Genomic DNA, 22848 nt, shown 5'->3' with positions numbered 1-22848 from the left:
ATCCCATCAGAAATCAACCCTCGCCTTCCAACCCCTCATTCTGCTAATTCTTAGGAGGAAGAAGGGTTGCACATTCTCTGAAAAGTCCCCTATGGAATACTCCTAGTCTCCCCCATCAGCTCCAGTGACACATTAGAGAGTAGCTGCTAAAGCTGTGTCTTTCACAGGTAATCTTCATTTCTGGACAAAGCCATTGACTCAGGAGAGAAAGACCTCAGGCCAAGGGGATATAACCAAAATATGTTGTTAGTTAACAGCTGGGTTCCAAATTCAGAAAGTAGTTTTTAGTTAGTTTTTGAAGTCTAGCCATGCTCTGTGGATACGAGATGAATTTTGGCATTGTAAACAGTGCCCTTCACCTATAATTTCAGCACTATGTGACTTCTCTAGCCCAGCCAGGTCTACAGAACGAGTGCTGGGACATCTAAGGTTTTACAAATAAACCCTGTCAACAAAACCAAAACCAGGAAAGAAAGAGAGAAGCAGGCAGGGAGGGAGAGAGGGAGGGAGGGAGGGAGGGAGGGAGAGAGGGAGGGAGAAAGATAGAATCAGTGCTCTCACTGGCATACTGTAGGAATAAAGTAGTAGGCTGGGTTTCTTGGACGACTTGGAGAGACACCTCTATGGAGTTCCCACTGTGTGTGTCCACTGGATTTAAGTGGGACGGAAGTGGGTGTCAGGTCAAGAGAGGAACGACCATTAGCCAGGCACCACCCAGGTATCTGGTGCTGGGGAGACCTTTTAAGGTCCCTGTATATCAGCACTGGCCTTCTGCTGGCATGCCCCAGTAACACCTTGGTAATTGAGGACCTGCATCTGTTCTCATCTCCTAGCTGACCAGTTACGCGTTGTTAAACATTCTCTTGTTTCCCCTTTTTTAAGTCTTCCTCCAGGAAGGCAGGAGTGCTGGCATATAAAAGGAGAGACCAGCACGGGGGCCCCTGGCTTGAGCTCTGCCTGCTCTTTCTATCCCTGCTCCATGAGGTGATCTTGCCTGGAAGTTTGTTTCCAGGACTCAGAGCGCCCCGTGTGTTTCCCTTACACGGCAATGTGGAGACGGTAAGTATGAGTTCTTCAGAGTGGCGAGCTAGAGATCTGTTTGGTTGGCTAGTTGGTTGTGTTTTCAGCCTTGGCAGTGGAGTCTTTGCCAGCTGTGTTGCCCAGAGGGAACCAGCCGCAGAGGAGAGTCAAGCCAGATATGTTGGGTCTGCTTGCACCTGCTTCTGCTATACCTCGCTGCCTGGATCCGAGTCCTGTACACTGGGCTAGGACAATGTGGAAAGGACAGGTGTGTTCATGGGGTATCTGCCCACCCATCAGCTCTATGATAAATGAGGAAAGTAAAGTAGCATAGGAAAGTTAATTTGCCCGACCAGACACAAGATATTGGAAACTGCATCTTTGAGACTTTAAGTGTATATTCCGTCCCGGTACATGTCTCATTTCAGTTTCCAGAAAAGCGTTTCTTATATAAAAGCAGCCTTCCGTAGCGGCCTAATGCATCAATTAAAAACAGGTATGTTTGCTGTGAGTCAAGCAAGACAGCACCACCCTTGGTGCGTCCTCGTCCCCTCCTCCTTCAGCATCTTCGTGATCTGCTCCTCAGAGATGGAAACCCGTTGACCTACAAAATGCTCGTACCCTCAGCCCCGCCCCGTGTTCTTCACCTTGGCAAATAATTCATTCAACAAGCACACTGCCGTGTAGCTGTTGAGTGCTAGGCTTGATGGACTGGAGGAATACAAGGATAAATAAATGCTGCCATCAAGAAGATTGGAGGGAGGAAGCAGCCACTAATGCGGCAGCGTCCTCAGTTTAGGTTTTTACATCTGCTAGAGAGAAAGGAACGGGATTGCCCTTTAGCAGGTGAGAAGAAGGTAAGGCGTGCATTGTCATGCATCTCTTGAGGAATGCGAAGGCAAGTGAAGTAACACCTGGTTTCAGGAATGCCAAACCTAGAGGATGCCGCCTGCAATTTGTTGCGAATCTGCCAGCGTGTAAACACGTGTCAATGCAGAGTAGAATTTAAAATGCAAATCACTTCAATAAAAAAGGAAAGGCTCCACGGAAACCCACAGGTTAAACTATTAGAAACGATCACCATCATAATATCACCCTACACGCCTATTATCTCTGTCCATTTTCCCAGGCTCTGGGAGGTACAAGGGTAGGCATTAGGATCTCCACTCCAATGAAGTTGAAGTAAACCTCTAGGCTATTCATAGAGAATAATAAAGTGTGGATGGAATTTACCTGCCGAAGAAGGGGTGGTGCTATCTAACAGTTGTAATGAGCTGTGATGTTATCCCCAATGTGCTCTGTATGAGACCTTAGGCAAGTCAATTAACCTTTTCTGGCTACAATTTGCTCATCTGTAAAAATAGAGGTTCCAGATCTTCCACTCCCAAGGGCTCTTCAGCACCTTGTCAGGGCTCTCAGCTGAGTGAGTGGCTGGGGCAGCCTCAGAATCGCTCCCCTCCCCCATCCCAATACTTCCTGTTGTTTCAAGTGCCTTGTCAATATCAAAGCAGGAGGGAAACTTCCTGGTTTCCTGGATGTAGAGTTTGCTCATATAAACAATTTAATTTGGAGGCGTGTATGTTCGTGTTTGTGTGTGGAGACCAGAGATCCACCTCTAGTTTCAGCTTGTTTGTTGAAACAGGGTCTTTTTCTGACCTGAGACTCATCTGTAATAGCCTGACTGCCAGCAAGCCCCAGGGCTCTATCTGCCTGTCCCAGCTTCCCCAGCACTGGAAATGAGTGCCTAGCACCACCTCTGGCTCTGTTGCTTAGGTTAAAAGGAGCAACCTCAGCAAATGCTATACAATTGAGGTATTAATAGAATAAACATTAACTGATTTTTAGTCCTCTATTTTAATAATAATTAGGCCCAGCAGATTGGAAGGTTGGTGAAGAGGCCTTACTAGTGGGAAGCTATGAGGTTGCATATACATCTAATGACCCCTGGTTGGAGAGACGACGGAGAAAATTCTAGGTGAATGTAATTGACAAGCCCAGACACGATAGGAATTTAGGACTGCTCTGTACCCTTTCTGGCCAGGAGATGTAGGAGGATTCTTTTCTCCAACAGACCACAAAATTGACAGACCAGCAGCACATCTTGGCATTGGGGATTTTAGTCTCCAGGTATCTGCAGAAGCTTGCATTCCTGGGAAAGCAAAACACTGACAATTTCTTGACCAGCCTTGCTGATAATTTCATTTCCCAGAAGACAGAGTAAGCATTAAGGCGGCTCCTGCTCGGGACCCAATTCTGACAGAAACCAGTAGGTAAAGTGGAAATGATTGGAACCTTGGGGAAAGCAGCCATGCAGTCTCGGAGTTTGATTTAAACAGTGTTCTGCCTATGCAAACACAAATGGTTCTAATGAGTAGGAAAACGGGGCGGAAACTAAAGAAGCCAGCACGCCACACGGGGACTTGCTGACAGGCTCTGCATCTCAAGCAGCGTGTGCGAGAGACAGTAAGAGGAGGACACACAGGGAAGCAGGAGTGGACCTGGGAGCAGTCAGCAAGACAGCGCAGAGAATGAGCAGGGCCCTGGAAAGATGCTGAGGAGGGGCAAGAACGCCGTTCCTTGGCGTGGGGTCAGGGAGAGCAGCAACAAAGGAGCAGGCCCAGGTTTTGAAGCTGAAGACAAATTCATTCATAAGAAAAAAGAAAAGCAAGCGTTTTCCATTCTTCTACGCTTCTTCCCTTTGGTTCATTCATATTTCTGCTCACATGTCGCCTCCTCCGAGAGGACCTAGACCACCCCTCGGGAAACTCTTCTCCCTGACATCTTTTACCCTTTGACTTTTTCAGTCTCATAACTGGTGGCACTGTTATCTTACACGCTGAGGTGTTTTTGTTCTGCGTGGGCGTGGTAGGCTCTACAGGTAAAGGGAGTTGGCTGTTTTACAGCGAGGGTCTTTCGCCTACCATGTACTACTCAGTAAACATGAGCTCAGTGAATGGAGTCAAGACCACTAGGCTAGCTTTCTTAAAAAAAGAAATATAAGAAAGCAGTGTACAGCTTACTGAGAACATAGACAACGTTATTGCCGTCCTAGCAAGCACGGAAAGAAAATACTTAGGTACCCTAATTACCATACTAACCCCATGATTCTTGCCAGATTACTGAGTTACTTCCCCATGTGCATTGAACGACAAAAGTGCACAATGTGAGCCAATAGAGTTAAGGACAGGGTCTCAGCACAGAGCGTATCCAAGCTGAGTGGCCCAGCTGCCATCATGTCTCTTGATCTCTGTGAATCATTACCAGATATCTTCTAAATGATGGGGTGGAAGGTTTCATTGGTTACCTTTATCAAATCTGGATTGTTGTAAGGCACAGGAAAGAATATTCCTCAGGTTAGAAAGGGGAAAGGCAGAGCCTGAGAATTTAGATCTACGACAGCAGTGTTGTGTTAAGGAGAACAGCTAAATTGCATCTATAAACATGAAGGACTTGGTGACCATTTAAAAAATTATTACTCAGAAAAATTACCCTACTAAAAAGAATAATCTATTTTTATTTTATATATCATTTCCTGGAACAGTTAGTAAACAATTGATCTTTGTAATAGGTGCAGACTTGTAGGTTTTAGCAAGACATTTCTAACGTTGTCAACTGGAGAGAGAAGCTCAGGTTTAAGGATAGTTTCTCAGTGTTTTCTTAACTGGTTGAACAATTGCACCTAGTCTCTGTTTTGATGAGTCCGTGTCCACCTAGAGAAGTGTTTCAGACCACTGACACTACCAGACCCCTCCGTCCTTCACCTCATCTGATGTGACAGTGGCAGTGACTGAGATACAGCACGAGGCAGGCATGCCTGTCAAAAACGGGTTCCATGAGGAAAAGAAGATGATGCATTAGATTATAAAGCCAGGATGTAAATGTTCTCAACAACTGAAAGATGCATAAAATTTAATAATATGTAATTTGGTTAGAGTAATTGTGTGGGCCTGCCTTGGGACTAAACACCAACTGCCTAAATTTGGTTTGAAGTCTATGTGACTTAGCAACAGTCCTCCCGGGGGAGCAGAAAGGAGGCTCACCTGGCAGTGAGCCAATGGTGTAGTGGTTGCAAACAACACCAGAGCAGGAACGGTGGAGACCGTGTGATAAATTTAGAGCCTTCACAGGGCAGTGGAGGGCGTAGTTAGTCCAACTCCCTTTTCTGTTGTGTAGATGGCCATGCTCAGTTCTGGGAGTAGCATTTAAAGGAAGGTACCAATGGAAGATGGAAAAACTCCAGGAGCCAGCAGACAGAATGATAAAGGGACTTAACTATCTCCGATGAAAAAAGTCTGGAAGAATTAGGGCTTTTTACCCTGAAAAACAAATATACTTGATTGTTTTTATGTAAACAGTGAAACGACTTTAACCACTATTGAGGATCTACTCCATTCTAGATACTGTGTGAACCATTTCACATTATTAAATGCTAACAACAAGCCCTGGGACATGAATTCAGAGTTATTTTTATATTCAAGGATACGATACAACAACCAAGAGATTTCAGGCGATAAATGCTAACAGAAATAAAAGTTAAATTTGAACCCAGTGCCTACTCTGTCTGTAAATCAGATTTTCCCCACTCTATGAAAAATAATTAGTCATTACATAGGCCCTAGACAGTAAGTTTATATTGTGTACATGTGTCTTATATATACATATTAAAAAATGTGTGAAATAATCCAAATAATATTAAGCAAAAACATATCAAGTTTTAACAAGTTATACTTAGGTATTGAGAAAAATCCCTTTTTCTTGTTTATTTCTCTTAATTTCACAAATCTTTACTAAGCTTATCTTGAAATTGTAAAACACCCATCTATATATTTGGATAAAAAAATAACTATAGTGGTAATGAGGAATTAGCTTTATTTTAAATACCCCCAAAGAAGTTGAATTAATACAACTAAAAGCATTATAAGACATTTTTCAGCATAAAAACAGAACCACCCTTGGCGGTGGCGGTGGTGGGTTGGTGGCGCACACCTTTAATCCCAGCACTCTGGAGGCAGAGGCAGGCGGATATTTGTGAGTTTGAGGCCATCCTGGTTTACAGAGTGAATTCCAGGACAGCCAGGGCTACACAGAGAAACCCTGTCTCGCAAAAAACAAAAACAAACAAACACCAGAACCACTCATAGTTGAAGTTTTTTAAAGAATTGATTGTTTTAAATAAATTTATTTTTTTTGAGACAGGGCCTCATATAACCCACATTCACCGTATGTTTGCTATATAACCAAAGATAGCCTTGAGATCCTCACCCTCCTTCTTTGCCTGTTGAATGCTGGGATAACAGGTGTGGGCCATACTCCCTTTACTAAGTGCTGGGAATAGAACCATGGCTGCAGGCATACAAGGTAAGATTCCCACCAGCTGAGGCACAGCTGCACCTCAGGAGGCACTATCTTGATAGCATAAATAGTGAAGTCTCCTTGCAGGAGATGCTGACAAAAGTCTGAAGGCACTACCTCATCATTCGATTCAGTCCACGTTATAATTTATAAAGTTTAGAGTGCTCAAAATATGAAGCCAGGGAAAAATAAGCCAAAGAGTAATTGGTGAATATTTCATTTTGTATGGAGACCTTTCTGACTGCAGATAGATTCAGTAAAATATTTCTTTACTGAGTACAAGAGACACTCAGAATAGGCAGAGCACAGCATAGGTAATTCTTCACTTCTATAGCAGTCTGTTTGCTCCAGATTCAGGGATGACCAAGAGTAGACTTAAAGCCGCCCTCTTCCCTCACTCATTCAAGTCCCCTGGCTGCTAAAGATCTGAGTGCAAATGGTCCCTCTAGAAAGTGATATTGGGTCATGACCTTGACTCCTCTGCACCCACTTTGCCTCAGTGCTGGCTCCTAAACATGCCACCCCACCTTCTGAGTTTTAAGATGGATAACCTCATAGACATATTTATTCATGTAGTGTTATAAACACTTAACCCAGAGTCTCGAAAATGCTAGGCTGACACTCAACCACAGAGCCCCCACTTTAAAACAAAACAAACTAGTATTTTCTATTATCAACGTTCAAAACTCTATAAACATGAGAAAGATGTCCTCTTTTTTGTAAATTTTTCTCAGATTATATAACACTTAAACCATTAGGCACAAAACAAATATTTACTGACTTAAGTCAGTTTGACAGATAGGTATAACAAGCTTTTGTTTTCCAGTCTAAGGGTGGTCAGTAATACTGTCTTTTATTTTGGACAGAATGAATTTGAATTTATCTCTTATGATTGTATTGTTAGTCTTTTCTAGAATGCTGTGTCTCTTTCTTTTAAAATTTTTTAAATTTAAATTAAGAACAATCTTATGTTAGGTACCAATTCCAGTTCCCTCTCCTTCCCGTCCACCCATTTAACCACCATCTGCCCATCCCACCCACCATTCACTCCTCAGAGAGGGTGAGTCCTCTCATTGGGGATCATCAAAGTCTTGTCACATCATTTGGGGCAGGACCTAGGCCCTCCCCTGTGTATCTAGACTGAGAGAGTATCTTTCCATAGGGAATTGGCTCCAAAAACGAAGTTCATGCACTAAGGATAAACACTGGTTCTGCTACCGGGGGCCCCATAGACTGCCCAAGTCCCCCAACTGACACCCACATTCAGGGGGACTTGCTCAGCCCTATGCTAGTTCTCCAGCTGTCTGACTGAGCACCCACTTGCTCAGGTCAGCTGTTTGTGTGGGTTTCCCCTACATGGTCTTAACCCCTTTGCTCGTCACTCCTCCCTCTCTACAACTGGACTCCAGGAGTTTTGCTCAGTGCTTAGCTGTGGATCTCTGCTTCTGCTTCCATCAGCTACTGGATGAAGGCACTAGGATGGCATATAAGGTAGCTATCAATCTCATTATAGGGGAAGGGCATTTAAGGTAGCCTCTCCACTATTGTTTAGATTGTTAGTTGGGGGTCATCCTTGTAGATCTCTGGATATTTCCCTAGTGCTAGATTTCTCTTTAAACCTATACTGGCTCCCTCTATTCAAGTATCTCTTTTCTTGCTCTCCTCTATTCTTCCCCTGACGCAGTCTTCCTGCTCCCTCATTTCCTCCTCTCACCTCTTCTTCTCCCCTTCCCTTTCTCCTGACTCCCTCTCCCCTCCCCGAATACTCCCAATTTGCTCAGGAGATCTTATCCCTTTCCCCTTCTCAGGGAACCATGTATGTCTCTCTTGGGGTCCTCCTTGATTCCTAGCTTCTCTGAGGCTGTGGATTGTAGACTGATTATCCTTTGCTCTATGTCTAATATCCACTTATGAGTGAGTACATACTATGTTTGGTTTTCTGTGTCTGGGTTACCTCACTCAGGATGTAGAATGCTGTTTTCTTATCTTGAGTAGATACTAAGACCTATTCCTCATCTCCTTAAACCAGGCATCACAGCTTTTGAGTGCCTGTGATTCCAGCACTTAAGGTGGCATCAGGAGGTCAGAGTTCAAGGTCATCTTAGACCACAAATCAAGTTCCAGGCCAGTGTGGGATAAATGAGAACCTATCTCAACGCCATGCAAGCAACTACCCCAAAGATTTGATACACAAGTCTAGTCGGGAATCTAGACAGCAGACTGCTGCAGGGTAAACATTGCAGAGATGATTTTGGCTGTCAAGCAGCTCATGATCGAGGGAGTTCACTAGAGAATTATGAATGCTTTTATCAGAATGAAGAAATGCTGAGGCTCACTAGAATCTTCCAGGCATGAAAAATCAAGCCTAAACTAAGGCAGTCATCTCAAAGGAGGAGGAGAGTGAGGGACTTGAGACGAATCTGGCATGTGAATTGACTAGTGAATGCTCCACAGATAACATTTTCCTTGGTACATGCTACAGACCGTAGTCTAAACAGTAGGCATTTACCCTCTCCTACTTCTTAAGGTTAGAAGCCATTTATTTATTTATTTATTTATTTATTTATTTATTTATTATACATACAGTGTTCTAGCATGCATGCCAGAAGAGGGTATGAGATCGCATTATAGATGATTGTGAGTCACTATGTGGTTGCTGGGAATTGAACTCAGGACCTCTGGAAGACTAGCCAGTGCTCTTAACCTCTGAGCCATTTCTGCAGCCCAAGGTTAGAAGTCTTAAGTCAAAATGCTACCCTTGCTGGTTGTCCAGAGGCTCCTCTCTTCCTTGGCTTTTGGGTAGTCATTTCCTTGTGTGTTCTGTGGTCCTTTTTTTGTGTGTCTGTGTCTTCAGTTCTTATGCATCTGTCTGTCTGTCTGTCTATTCCTTCCTCCAGTGGTGGGAAGGAATCTCCTGACTTTTGAGACTCCATCATGTGGCGAGTGCATGTCATGGTCAGCTTTTGTTCATGTGAATGCAGCTATCAGAGTCATTGAGTTACAAAGACTCCGCCCCAATCAGCATCTGCAAAGGCTGCTAACTGTGGATCTTTGGAAACTTGAGTAACTGGGATTAAGGCTCAGAATCTGCCTGTTTTTTAGTCTGTCAATTACTACAGTCTCCAGTTTCCTGAGTGTGTTCCATATTTCCAGAGTCAAACCTGACAAAGACCAGCTATGAGTGGCTCAGGCTTGGCCATCTGTTCATGTGCAAGGGCAGCCAGGGCTAGTCAAACAAGAATGAAAGTCCCCCTCCTCCAAAGTACCCAAAGCAGAAGTATAAACGTATTTGCTCATCTTCAAGGTTCCAAATGAAACCATATTGTATACAAACAAGTAGATTTGAACCATCTTGACATATTTCTGCCTTAGAGTGTTTCTATAAATCATTTTTCTGTAGCAAACAAGAAATTTAAGGAAGGGTTCTACTTAATTATACAATAGCCATCAATCCACAATTTCCTGGGTTGTTGTCTTTCTTCTTCTTCTTCTTCTTCTTCTTCTTCTTCTTCTTCTTCTTCTTCTTCTTCTTCTTCTTCTTCTTCTTCTTCTTCTTCTTCTTCTTCTTCTTCTCCTTCTCCTTCTCCTTCTCCTTCTCCTTCTCCTTCTCCTTCTCCTTCTCCTCCTCCTTTCTCTTCCTCTTCCTCCTCCTTCTTCCTCCTTCTCTTCATCCTCCTCTTCCTCCTCCTTCTCCTCCTCCTCCTTCTCTTCATCCTCCCCTTCCTCCTCCTTCTCCTCCTTCTCTTCCTCCTTCTCCTCCTTTTCTCTTCTCTTTTCTTTTGTTTTTTGAGACAGGCCTATGTATCCTGTGTATCCAAGGATGACAAATTTACCTCCTCCATCCACCAATAGAGTGTTGGTGTACAAGTCTGTAGTACTGTATCCAATTCATGAGGTACTAGGGATCAAACCTGTAACTTTGTACATATAAGGCAAGCATTCTGCCTACAAAGCCTCATTCTCAGTCCCATTATTGTTAATGTAATCTGTTAGTTTCTTGGTAAGCTAAATAGAAAGATAGTTTTCTAGTTGTTTTTTATTTGTTAGTTTAGGGTTTTGCTATTGACTAGGCCTATCCTGATTCAGTCTTCTGAACACTGGTATCCCAGGCCTATGTATCACTATACCCCACCCAGAGAAGATTTCCTTTTGATTCTAAAAGGTACAATTTAGGAACAAATTTGAACTATATATTGCCCCCTCCCAGCTTGGGACTATCTGTAATTTAAGGTCATGGACACTCTGGATAGACAGTGTCAACCACTGAGTTTTGTTCCCTGTGCTTGAAGGTCTTGCATAATACTCAAGATGTTGTTTGTGCCCCTTCTGGGGATGGAGTTTCAAGTTGATGGGCATTGCTGCTCTCCCCAACACAGCAAGCCATATTTGCCCAACTCCATGTCTTCAAGGTTAAAAGTACCTCAGTATTCAGCAATCTTCTAGGAGAAAATTAGTCCTTAAATCAATACAGTGAGAAGATGTGATAAAACTCAACATTCATAAAAGATGAAAATTTAAAGTAAGTAAAAGAAAGTGGAAACTTCCCTAACTTGATGTAAGGTGTAAACTTTACAGTTTACTTGTGTAAACTGTAAGAAAGTAGGAATAATTTTAACAGATATAGGTAAAGAATAAAACCTTTCTGAAAAAGGTTATGATGCTCAGGCATGGTGGCAGATGCCTGTAATCTCAGAATTGTGGGTGCTGTCATCAGGGTGATATGAATTTGCACATGGCTCTATAGTGAGCTCTTAACCCAAGAAAGAAGCCAGGAAGAGAGGAAGGCAGGAAAGAGGGGACATTAAGAGGGAGAGGAAAGGAGGGAGGAAGGGATTATGGGAAACCGCATACTTGGAAAAGAATATATGGATAGATTGGAGGAATACAGATTCCACAAGGGTTATTTTCCTTCATCTTAAACTGTTGATTCTACCATTCCAATCAAATTGATTTTTTAATCTGACACCGTGTGCGTGCGTGCGTGTGTGTGTGTGTGTGTGTGTGTGTGTGTGTGTGTGTGTGTGTGTGTAGGTCACAGGACAACTTCTGAGAGTTGCTTTTCTCCTTTCTACTATGTGGGTCCAGGAATGGATTTGGGCTGCTAGGCTTAGGGGCAAGCCCCCTTTTCTACTGATGCCTCCTGCCTTTCTCGATCTGTTTATGTGTCTACAAAAAAAGGTGGGAACAAGCTCTTTTTAAAATCTGTTTATAAGAGAAAAAGACACAATAGTTAAAGGACCTCTGAGAAGGAGGGTATGGGTTGCTCACCAGGGAGCTCAAAAAGTTATTAGAAACCTACAATAGCTTAGCCGTGTGACATAACTTGGCAGAGGAACAGACAAATTGACCAATAGAACCAAACAGGGAACCAAATGTTAGATGTAAAATGTGTGGACATTTGATTTACGCAAGGATAGCTTTGGCAAATCACAGGGGAAAAGAACAAACTATTTGAAACACAGCACCACGACCATAATTTCCCATTTTTCAAAATGTATTTTTGCCTCAGACATGAAAGTTGACTTCGAATGCATTAGATACTCAGATACAAAAAGCAAAATGCAAAAACACAAAGAAGACAGAGGAGTATTGTCTGAGCTCAGAAGTGCCAGGCAGAAGTAGAAAAGGAGACCATGCAGAGAAGTAGAAGTATTAAGAACTCAGACCCAAGCAGTCCTGAAGGGACAAGATAGATAGATAGTTAGATGATAGATAAATAGGTAGATAGATAGATAGAATAATAAATGGATAGATAGAATAATAGATAGATAGGATAATGGATGGATGGATAAATAGATAAATAGAATAATGATAGATGGATGGATGGATAGATAGATAGACCTCAAGGAACTAAAAAATACATTTGTCACTCTATAAAAAGCTGACAGATTAATCACCTATAAGTCAGTCGAGGACCACACATATTTAAAAGAGACAAGATGCCGGTGGTGTCGCACGCCTTTAATCCCAGCACTCGGGAGGCAGAGGCAGGCGGATCTCTGTGAGTTGGAGTCCAGGCTGGTCCGACAGCCTCCAAAACAATATAGAGAAACCCTGTCTCATAAAACCAAAAAATAAAAAAAAGAGAAACAAGAAATCCTGTTGTCAATAACACAAGAGAAAACTGCCTCAGTAATGGAGGGATAGAAAATTAAAATCATGAAGAATTTACATTATCTAATTAGCAATTTCATAAAAAAAAGAAACTAAAACACCTGACAGTACTATGTGCTCACTGGGGTCCCAAACACTTGAACATTGACCTTTGTGGTCCCAGTAGGATCTGGACCTTGACACCTTCGTGACAGGCTCGGGGCAGTGAGTGAAGCCAGAATCCTTGTACCTGGAGAGCGGACAGTTTCATTTTCAACAGCTATTACAGAGCAGGGTCCCTCAGTTGCTGTAGGGACTGTAGTCTGCCTTTCAGAATGTTTAGCACTGCCCCTTAGGGATATTTCATGTTACAGGGGTGTCTGTTAGCATACCCCAGCGGAACGAGCAAGGAACACTTCATATCACACAAATAGTCTCTAGAGGGGGAAAATCACCCCAGGATTAGAATCAGTGTCCTAGAGAGAATTTTGGATGTATCCACTTAGATATACGTGTTTGGGTTGTTCATGAAGTGACTACGTATGACCATAAAAAGCCAAGTGAAGAAAACACTGGAGACAATGCAAATGCCTGGGGTTTTAATGGAGCATTATATAGCAGTATATATACATGGCTATGGGACACAAAGGGTTAGGAACTTATTGTTTTGTGAAACACAGACAAGCATGTGTTCACCCATGTTATAAAATGTGCAAAATGAGCAATAAAACACGTTGGGGTATAAACACATAGAATAAAGATATTTTGGGGGAGCAGCAAATGATAATATTGCTTTGGATAAACAAGAAATAAAATAGAGGGGGGTTTCAGATAACATTTATCTGTGAGGATCGATGACTATTATTGAAAGACACAGAGACGGTGTCAGAGGTCATGTAATTCCTTTTTTGTTGTTTGTTTTTTCCCTAACACTGGCTGGCAAACTATGTGTGTTTGTATGATATAAACGTGTGGGTGCAGATATGAACATGTCATGATGTGTGGAGGTCAGTGGACCGATTTTGGCAGTTTGTTCCCTTGTCCCATCACTGGTACTGTGGATGGAAATTGTGTCACCAGGCTAGAAAGGGGAGATCTTTTATCTGCTGAGCCATCTTGCCAGCCCCCCCCCATTTTTTAACTATTTAGTAATTTTATGTTCCAAACACACAAGTATTTTAGCTATATGAACTATATGATGCGGCAGTTAACAGACTAGAAATGCATTTGTGTAGATTTAATAGGTTGTTTCAGAAGCTAATTCAGGACACAGCATTGGGGGGGAGGGTTGGAACAGCCAATTGTTCAGCAAGCCTGACTTCAAAAGCAACGGCCAATTGCTGGGCAGTGGTGCACACACTTTTAATCCTAGCACCTGGGAGGCAGAGGCAGGCAGATCTCTGAGTCTGAGGCTAGCCTGGTCCACAGAGCGAGTTCCATGATAGCTAGGGTCACACAGAGAAACCCTGTCTCAGAAAACCAAGACAAACAAAAACAAACAAACAAACAAACAAAAAAAACAATGACGCTAACAGCTTGACAGTTTAACAACAAAATAAGATAATCTATTGTAAGTCATCGGTGCACAGAGAAAAATGTTCTAAGGAGCCCATCAATTACTGTTTTGCTAATTGGGAAAAATAATTTTTTCCTGTGAAAGGAACCAAAGACTTGTGTGAAACCAAAATCCCCAGAGATCTATAATGAAAAAGGTTAGGTGAACACAATTTTGATGAAAATGAAGAGAAGTGTGCTTATCATTGCTTTTTTTTTTCAAACTCTCAGACATAATTAACCCATTGGCTGGTTATTAATGCTTTACTATATTTTTTAACTTGTCATCATCTTGCTTCAGTCTCCAAAGTTTTGGAATTACGTATGGAAGCCACCATGTCCCGCCAGAACTTTCCAACCTCAAAAATATTTTCACACTTGTGTAACTTACTGCAAGAGGGTGAGCTGCTAACGGCATTTCCGCCGCACTGAGAGCCTCTCGAATTCACTAGTTTTGATACTGAATGTTCTTTTCATCCACTATGGTAAGCAGGTTCTCACACAGGGGCTCCTGGGTCTAAGGATGTACTTGCTTGGTAAACAGCATGCCCCAGGCTGATCCTCAGCCTCACATAAGTAAAAATAAAATTGTAAAGATGGTCTCTGACTCTTATTTCTTGTAAAGTCGGGGCACAGAAACCCTGGTCTTTACACAGGATCCCTCGAGTATTCTGAATTCACGCCAACCTGACAATGGTCTCCACACGGGAAAACCACACTGTGGGGTGTAGGGGCTGGTTACTGTTGAATGTGGGTCTCCTGGCCCAGCGGGCAGAAGTGGTTTATCTTCTGGTGCAACCTCTCCTTCTTGTGAGTATTTACTGTTATCATTAGAAAGTAAAGTGCCACACACTCTCGCTCACCGAGCACCAAGGTGAAATCACAGACTATGCCTGAGTTCAGGGCACACATTTGTACCAGAATGAAAATGGTTTTTAAAAGAATAGCTTTTATCACTTTAGATACTTTAAAGAATGTTTTTCATTTGTATTTTAGTTCCTCCTGGAGTTAGGTGGGCTATACAGTATATAACTTTTACAAATGTGTATATGTTTGATTTAATTTTTGTCATTATTTTAGCTGTAAATTTCGCAGAGAGAAATGTTTTTCAATTATGTGTATATATTTACTTAATAGTAAACATGTTCTTTTGAATAATTTATTACTCAAGTAATAGTTTTCTTTGTTAGAGAATTAATATACATATAATACAAGAAATTCAGAAAAGTGCGAATGGAGAACATTCATTGAGTTATATTCCCAGCAGTCTCTGGACCCTCTGAAACTTTCCCCCAACTCCTCACGATATCGCTCCTCTCTTCCGTTTCACCCAGCACATCACAGATCTAGTGTCACATTCTCCGCCTTTTCACAGCTTCCGGTGTTTGACTATTTCAGAGTCATATTTTCGTTCAATGAAAATTTCCTTGTTTCCATAGTTAACGCTCAAGACGGTCAGAGCAGACATGGCAGCACCAAGTTTCTGAGAGCTGTTTCCCAGTGACCTTTCTTATTCAGTAGGGTTCCTTTGTTCATTACTTAGATTGTAAAGAGGTTATGATCAAGGCTATAACCAAATGATTTGCTGTGTCGTAAAACCATGAAGAAAATGAAGCTACACGTTTGAATAAAAACGCGGCAGTAGCTACCCTGCCTCATGGAAGTTGTGATATACAGTTTAGAAAATAAACATTTTAACATTCACAGAAGCCTCAAAGCCCTGGTCAGACATAAATCCCAATCAGCTTTTCTGTAACAGTGGAAATCCAAAGGCCTCTCACTCGCCAGTTCCCAGTATGTGTCACAGCTACACAGTCTCCCTCTGCACACAGAACACAAAACACATCTATTTCTGCCTCAGCGTATATTTTAAAACAAATTACCCCAGGAAACAAAATGCTGAACACACTGTGCTCAGCTATGATCCAACGAAGGTGGCGAAGCCCTCTCTTCCCTTCAAAGACCCTGCATCTTATTCGGTGAGAACTTTGAAATGCTCAAGGGATGTGAAAGCGACAGCATTATCACGTGGCTCCCTAGAGTTAGTGGGCAACCCTGCACCTGCATCATGGCCATAGTTTCAAATGTAGGAAGAGCTCTTTACTTACCATTCTGGGAAAGGTGAAATTTCTCGTCGTATCATAAATACCCTGGAAAGCAAAGAAAATACTATTATTTATGATACCTTCATCTACAGAGGTCCTGACTGTCAAGTGACTGCATTAGCTGCAAATCAAAAGGGAACACAGCTCCCAGGGCCGCCTGGGACACAGATGACTCATGGACAGGGCCGGCTCAGGATTGAGTGGTTACAATGACCAGCACTTTCTCAAGCATAATGCAGGTGGCATTGTATTTTCTCAAGATAAGAGTTAGGAGAAAATTGACAATATATCCCTTTTTCACTCTGCAGTTTCACTCAGTTGAGTGAATATAGAGGTGACAGAGATACCTAAAATTCTTTAAGTGAAAACTGGGGGCACATTCCAGTTTTCTGCAATTAACATAATGACCATCGTATGTGTTTCTTCCTCACACGTGATTATTAGTGGAAGTTTCTGATATCACTACTCACATTTATACTTTCTAAACTGCTATTTTTTTAGAAGCATTTTTAAGCATAAACTCCTGAAGAGGGCAGCACGCTCTAGATATCATTGAATTCCAAGCTAGGGTGTGATAGCTTTGGGTTTACTGCAATTTTTTTTTAAGAACTAGAAGGGAGGAACTGAATCTGTTTCATAGATATCTGCTCCCATGATACAGTGAACCAGAGGAAATTCTAAGCAGTTGCCCACCAAGGTCAAAACTGTGTTTGATTATTCAAAAAGAACATTCAAATTAGCTACCCACAGCAATGTGTTTAGGGAAGGAACAACAAAATGCTAGCAAGGAGAATTTTGCGTTAGGGATACGTTTTATCTTGATGCTGTGGATAACTTCTCTTATTGGCAAAGCGTTCACTGTCGAGCCTACTAAAGGGTTACATTTAATTATCTCACTTCTTGCACATTTCATCTCAATTGCTATGGCAACATTCACTTGCCTCAGCAGCAATGCACGCTTTAATCAGATGTTTCCTCCCCGTTTTTCTGTGAGCCCAAACCGTATAGTCAAATTTACAACCAAGTCCTGATGAATCTGATAACACGGCTTACAGTTTAACGGGTGTCTCGCCTTCGCCCACATAGACAAATGTCCCAGAGAGATTTGGAGCTATAAGACAACTGCAGGACTTGATGTTTGAACTTTCCCGCTCGATTGATTTGTTTTTATTTTATTTCACTAGGGCTGACCCTTTTTAAATTACTAATCTGCAGTCTCCAGCCAGTCGCCACTCTGGAGGAGAAAAGGGTGAGAAAAAGGAACGGTGTTGTTCAAACGCCAACCCTCCTTAAGAGCCTGTTGGGTTGTTTGCCTCTACTGGGACACAGTTTCAATTGCTGTGTCAAAGAGCCCTCACTTATGTCTTGAATACAGGTAAAGGGGGGAAGGGAATAATTAGACAGTACAATATGATACAGGATGCCATATGCAGAATATCAGTTTCAAATAGATGGCTAAGCATGAGGAAACTCCAGGCACGTTCCAGGAAGCGTGATTGCTCTAATGAGAAGGAACAGCACATTGTGTTAAACTGTATCACTTGGATGATACACATGCTGATGACTTGGTACCATCAATATTGTCATGCAAATCACGGGGCGTTTTACAGAAGACTAGAAAATCCTTGGTTTTTAGTTCAATTTGATATTACATAACACTTCCTAATACAATTTATTTTACATTGTGTTTAGGAAGCAAAGTAGTCCAAGAGTTTCTCAGAAATTTTAGAGGCTGCTGCACTTTGGATTCAGATAAACAGCATTTTACCTTGAAGTTGTGATAGGACTCCAATAAAATGCTTTATTTCAGTGGCCAGCGGTCATAGTTTGGCATACTCCTGCAATCATTACTTAGTATTGGCTAGTAAAACTTCCGTCAAATCGAGGCAGCCGAAGAGATGCTTGCTGTAGCTGAGTTCCCCAATCTGAAGTTTGAACATCAGTTTCTAGATGGCAATTTATATATTACAGGTGACTAGAGCAGTCAAAACTCGAACGTAAAGGACCATTTAAAATTTGTTCTTATGCAGTTTTAGCTTTAATTGAGCTCCATATTAGCAGGTTATCAAAATGTCATTATTGAAAAGTTAAATTCTCATTAATGATAAAGTTCAGAAGCTTAGATAACCCCAGGAGAAGCTAAAAGAAGAGCAGGTACTTAATTAAAAAGAGAAACCTATAAGTTGAGAAAAGTGCAGATGCTGTCTTCGGATATTTGCAGGACTTCTCATATAGAGAGTATCTGGCAAACTGACAAATAGGAGAGCCAGCTCTGTAGAAAGAAAAAAAGACCTAAAACAACAAGCATTGCTTAAATAATACCCTAACCCACAAAACACCAAGTTCCCTGCTTAGGCATTTTCCAACTGTTCACATGTGAACTCCATTTTCTCTTGCTTGAATTCTGGGAGAACATTGTAGGAAACATGTTAGAGCCACTCCAGGCATTAAGATCTGGAGATATAATGAGTCACTTCTTAGTGGATTTTTCTTTATGTCTTTATGGAGACCTTGCAATGATGCTCAAATAGCTCACTCAACAGCACACTGAAAATCCTGGTCTGGACAACAGGGATTGAGGAAAAACTGAACTTCTTAGTGGAGAGTTCCTGAAAGCCTCCAAGGAGACATGCAAATTGATTCTAAGTGGCGTCCCTTGAAGAACCTTTGGAGTCGCCAGGGGATGAGGAGAGGTGAAGATTGAGTTCCCCTTTTGGTCTTGGCTTTTCCAGCTGTGATGCTGTCACATGTGGTCTCCCCTACTGCCTACCTTAGACTCCCTCTCTGGATGAAAGGAAGATGTTTGGCACTATCCTCAAACTCTATGTTCACTTAAGAAACAATAATTGCTCAATTAAGAAAAGCAGGAGCTTTTCTTCTCTGTCCAAAGAAATTAAAAGATGAAGAGAAAATTACCCATCTCATGGGAATGCTCATCTTCGGCTTGATTGCTGACTAAGATAAAGGGAAGTTGTACCTAATTTAGAGATTATAAATATGAAGAAGTTGCTGATTCTTGACTCAAAATACTGTGTATGTCTCATGTAACATTAGATCCTGTAAAGGTCTAGTTTATGTTAGTTGTAAGTAGTATTTTCATTAAATCTGGTTTTGATGTTTCCTAGGGTGGCCCATCTTCAAATCACATTGATGGAATAGACTCCCAAAAGCTCTTGTGTAACGTGTAACTTTAATGTGCTCCAGTGCTGTTTTGGAGTGGGTGATCTCTGAAGACTGGCTGTCCACCAGATGTATGCCACATTACCTACAGAGCTGATCTTGCAACCGCCAGAAGTTAACTTTTATTTTTACTGTAAAAAAATACAGACTGCTGTATCCTTACTAATTATTTTACCTTCTTTGTCCTTCCCAGTCCATTCTCATCAAACCTTTGCATTAGGGTGTGCTGGTGAAATTTCTCCTGCTGAGATGTTGCTACCAAATGGACCTGAAACTTGCCTCCAAAAGGCTCACCAATAAAAGCTTTTACAAGTCAACCCCATTTGGTTGGCTGTGATCCAGCAGTCTCTGCTGAACACAAACATCAGCTTCAGAGAAGCAGAAACTGCCATGGCACCCTGTAGAAACTTTTTGATCCCAAACTGTCACCACGAACTCACGAATATTTCCTTGTGTCACAAAGACCAGGAGAAAAGGACTGCATCTGGGAGATGGTTTCCCCCTGTTTATAAACCTGGTCCCCAGCCCCAGACCAGAGACTGTCTTCAATTAGCAAGTATTTATTTGATGCCTATCATGTCTAAACTTTAAGGAGACAAAAAAGGACAGACAGGAGTTGTTTTTAATGGTGTTGTTTGTTGCACGAATGAAGAATGACGTATTGCTGGCATATTAGAAAACTGAATACACTCTAGGAGACAACATTTACATAAAAATGAAAATGCAACGTCTTTTTTTCCTGTTTCATACCACAAAATCTTTTCATATAATTCAAAAATGTTACCACGTTTGAGTAGTTTCAACAGCAAGAGAAAAGCACCAACATTGTGGCATGGTTCAATGTGGTACCCTCCCAACTCACATGTGGACCTCTTGCCTGTAAAATGTTAAGGCTTCTGTGACTCATCAGAGCCCTGACAGTGAGCTGACTGAACATAGGAAAAGCCTGGATTGGTATTTGCAATGTGCACCGTGCAGGAGTGCCGATAATAATAAACATCTAGAAAGTGTTCATTCAATGCATAATGAATGAGTAGTTACTAAAACGAATGCAATGGTATGGCCCAAATCCAAGGAGTGTTTAGCAAGAACAGTGTCATTTGAAATGATCTTAATTTCATGAAGTTATGGGGCTTTTCACTGGCAGGAGAGATTTGAATAGTGGGTGGGAAGGAGGCAGAATTAAGAACATCGGCAGATTGCTTAGGGTACCTCCAAATTAGTGAAAAGATGTAATTCTGCAGATGGAGGGTTGAACTCAAAACCTTGTGCGTGCTCTATGGTGTCTGTATCACTGAGCTATGCCTCCAACTCACTTTCTCCTCAACGAGGCCACAGTTTCTGATTTTGGGTGGTTTAGGTTAAAGGCTATTGTAGAGAACTCTTTCCCAAAACTAATTTCAATTTGCAAGTCTCTCTACCTATTTAAAGTGAAGACTCTAATTTAGTAGCTTTGCATTACAAACTCGATTACCCACTTTTAGCAAGTTCCCAGGTGGCACTAGCATTGATGTCACACTTGGAATGGAAGTCCTATGGAGATGATTGAGAGCTTCAGACTTGAGAATGACTCTGCCTTGTCTAGCAGTCAGGGAAAGATGGAAGCTATGCTCCCAGGCGATAAGTCCTGTTAACCTCAGACTGGGGAAGCAGGGATGTGAGTACAGGAGGCCCAGCTGGGAGGTTGTCTCTGTTTCTGTTTCAGTTTTCACAGCCTTGGTGATAGACCTGGCTTGTATACTCGGCCAGTTCAAAGCAGGGTCTCAGTTGAGTGACTGGGCCTAGTGACTTTGAGAACAAGTGAAGTTGAGGGGAAAACTTGGGGAATCCATGATTACTTTCTCCTTCCTCTCTACCCGGAACAAACGCCTCCTTTCCTAAAAACCCTGAGATTTTAGCTCTTCCATTTGTGTCCTATGTAGCTGTAATTACGTCCTCCTAGGCAACTCTCAGATTCTGAAGCTACTATATCATAATGATGACAATGATAACAATTAGCAAGATGGTGCAACTTGTGTTTTGAATGCTCATTAGTACTGTGAGGGATATTGCTAAAAAATTTTTATAATTAAATCTGTGTACCAATGCTGCGAAAAACGTGGCTAAAAACTGTCTTCATTTATACAGATGAGGATAGAAATAAAGGAATACCCGTGTGTGGACCCTGTGCCTGGTGCCTACTAAGTAAATATATTTGTCAGGAAAACGATCAAGTGTGATCCTCCGTATCACAGATGCCTCTTGCATTTTTTGCTTGACTATTTTTTTTTTGCTTTTTTGCTTTGTGCCCTTTATCTCCAATAATTATAACTATGACTAGCAATTAGTGTTTGCTGTGCCTTGGGTACCACTGTGAGCAATTTGAATGTGCTGTTCGTTCAAGGCTCATAATAATTCTATAATTAAGGTGCTGTTATTATATATGAAATAATATATCTAAGTTCCCGTACCTATAGCAGGAGAGTTAGGGCCCATTGAACGGCGTAGCTGATGATCATCCAGCCCATCTTTAAAAAACATAGACTTGTGGGTGCTTTTTAAAATGAACAACTTCAAATCACAATATATCAGTGAAAAGTTAATTTCAGGGACCAACCAGATAGTGCTGTTGATGAAGCACTTGCTGTGTAGATCTGAGACAAGTTCAATTCCTGGAATCGCGAAAGGATAGAAGGAGGCCGCTGACACCACAAAATCGTCCTCTGACTGTCAAATATGTGTGTAGCCAGATGTACCCATCACACACACACACCAGTGCATAGATGCTTAAGTGAATTTTTCTCACAAGTTAAGAAAATGTCCTTGAAGGTTAAGGGAACTGACTTCCTGGGTCCTATGGGCACTCCACCATAACAACTAGCTAATCCTGGAGTGGAATCTTTTCTAAGGACAGTTAGTCAAATAGTCCTGGTCCTTTTAGACCTTGCATCTCTCTGCCTATACTCCAAATGTCTGTCAGGGCAACTCCGTTCCAGAACAGAATAAACGGTATTCCTTCCAACAAGGAATGGCATTTTGAAAACAGTCTCCCTTCCAAACTTTTGCCTTAAGTGAAAGCTAATCTCTCTGATACTCTTGTAGTAACAGAAACCTTCGAAGTGTCACACGTAGAACCCTGTTAACCTAACATAAAAAAATAATCATATGTTTTATTTTATGTGCGTGGGTGTTTGGCCTGCATGTATGCCCATGAAGCATGTATGTGTCTGGTGTCCATGGAGACTGTGAAGGCGGCGAGAGGACATCAGATCCCCCAGAACTAGAGTTACAGATTGTTGTGGGCCACTATGTGGGTGCTGGGGGTTGAACTCAGGTTCTCTGAAAGAACAGCCAGTGCTCTTAACTACTGAGCCTTCTCCTGTACCTCTTAATCTAAAATTTTAATATCTAAATCCAAGCTGGCAAACTAGATTTCATAATCTCTGAAACTGTGTGTGTGTGTGTGTGTGTGTGTGTGTGTGTGTGTGTGTGTGTATGTGGCGTTAAGGAAGTTTGCATTCTGTAAGCGTGCTATCAAGCCCAGAAGTCTATCAGAGTTCAACCT

General features: G+C 41.9%; 1 protein-coding gene across 1 annotated transcript in view; it reads right to left on the bottom strand.

Annotated features, from left to right (window-relative positions):
* Adgrl2 (adhesion G protein-coupled receptor L2) overlaps positions 1 to 22848 on the bottom strand; it is a 616339-nt gene that overhangs the window by 185715 nt on the left and 407776 nt on the right. Inside the window, exon 3 of the mRNA XM_040751610.1 lies at positions 16128 to 16169. The gene's annotated coding sequence lies outside the window, so the exon portion shown is untranslated. The remainder of the gene's footprint in view (positions 1 to 16127; positions 16170 to 22848) is intronic.

Source organism: Mesocricetus auratus, unplaced genomic scaffold (assembly GCF_017639785.1).
Source record: "Mesocricetus auratus isolate SY011 unplaced genomic scaffold, BCM_Maur_2.0 Super-Scaffold_100009, whole genome shotgun sequence".
Lineage (NCBI taxonomy): Eukaryota > Metazoa > Chordata > Mammalia > Rodentia > Cricetidae > Mesocricetus > Mesocricetus auratus.
The sequence above is the reverse complement of the archived record's forward strand: the minus strand, read 5'-3'. Positions and strand labels throughout refer to the sequence as shown.